Here is a 1,857-nt window from a genome sequence, read left to right as displayed (position 1 = left end):
GAGTCTTTAGGTTTTTCCAAATATAAGTTCATATCATCTGCAAATAAGGATAATTTGACATCTTTCTTTCCAATTTGGATACCCTTTATTTATTTGTCTTGTCTGATTGCTCTAGCTAGGACTTCTAGTACTATATTGAATAATAGTGGTGAAAGTGGGCATTCTTGTTTCAGATCTCCTCATTCAGACTGATACTAGCTGTGGGTCTGTTGTATATGACTTTTCTTGTGTTGAGGTATGTTCCTTGTGTACCCAGTTTTTGAGGATTTTTATGATGAACTGGCTTTTCTAATTCTTCAAGATGCATTGCTAGGTTGTTTATTGGAAGTTTTTTCACTTTTTTGATGTAGGTGCCTATAGTTGAGTTTTATCAAATGCCTTTAAGCATCAATTAAAATGATCATATGATTTTTGTCCTTCGTTGTGTTGATATGATTTATCACACTGAATGATGTGTGTATACTGAAACATCCTTGCATCCTTATGATAAATCCTACTTGGTCATGATGAATAATCCTTTTAATGTGTTGTTGAATTCAGTTTGCTAGTATTTTGTTGAGGATTTTTGCATCAATATTCATCAGAGATATTGACCTATTGTTTTCTTTTTCTGATGTGTCTTTGTCTGGTTTTGATATAATGGTTAATATTGGCCTTGTAAAATGAGCTTGGAATACTTCCAAGCTCATTTTTGGAATAGTTTGAGTAGGATTGGTATTAGTTCTTCTTTAAATGTTTGGTAAAATTCAGCAGTGAAGCCATCAGGTCCTGGGGCTTTTCTTTGATGGGAGACTTTTTATTATGACTTCAATCATTACTTGTCATAGGTCTTATTCAGGTTTTGGATTTCTTCATGGTTTAATCTTGGTAGGTTGCATGCATCTAGGAATTTATCCCTTTTTTCTAGGTTTTCCAATTTATTGGCATATAGTTGTTTGTACTAGTCTCTAACAATCCTTTGAATTTCTGCAGTATCTGTTGTAATGTCTCCTTTTTCATCTAGGATTTTATTTATTTGGGTCTTCTCTCTTTTTTTCTTACTATGGCTGAAGGTTTGTTGATTTTGTTGCCAAAAAGCATATTTTTGTTTCATTAATCTTTTGTATTGTTTTCTTCATTTTAATTTCATTTATTTCTGCTCTGATCTTTATTATTTCTTTTCTTCTACTAATTTTGGGTTTGGTTTGCACTTGCTTTTCTAGTTTTTAAGATGGGTTAGGTTGTAGGGTTTTTTTTGTTTGTTTGTTTTGAAGTTCTACTTTTTGATGTAGGCACTTATAGTTCTAAACTTTCCTCTTTTTAGTGCTTTTACTATATCCCACAAGGTTTGGTATGTTGTGCTTCCATTATCGTTTGTTTCAGGAAATTTTAAAATTATTAATCTCTTTATTGACCCACTGGTCATTCAGGAGCATATTGTTTAATTTCCATGTGTTTGTATAGTTTCCAAAATTCTTCTTGTTATTGATTTCTAATTTTAGTCCATTGTGGTCAGAGCAGCAGATACTTGACATAATTTCAATTAAAAAAAATTTAAGACTTCTTTTGTTAGCTAACATATGATCTAGCCTTGAGAATGATCCATGTGCTGAGGCGAAGAATGTGTATTCCGTAGATGTTTAATGAAATGTCCTATAAATACCTATTAGTTCCATTTGTTCTATAGTGCAGATTAAGTCTGATGTTTCTTTGTTGATTTTGTCTCAGGAAGATATGTCCAATGCTGCTAGTGGGGTATTATTGTTGGAGTTTATCTCTCCCTGTAAATCTATACATATATATATATGTGTGTGTGTGTGTGTGTGTATACACATATATGCACACATACACACACACACACACACACACACACACACA

Source organism: Hylobates moloch, unplaced genomic scaffold (assembly GCF_009828535.3).
Source record: "Hylobates moloch isolate HMO894 unplaced genomic scaffold, HMol_V3 SCAFFOLD_9, whole genome shotgun sequence".
In the NCBI taxonomy this organism is placed as follows: Eukaryota; Metazoa; Chordata; class Mammalia; order Primates; family Hylobatidae; genus Hylobates; species Hylobates moloch.
The sequence above is the reverse complement of the archived record's forward strand: the minus strand, read 5'-3'. Positions refer to the sequence as shown.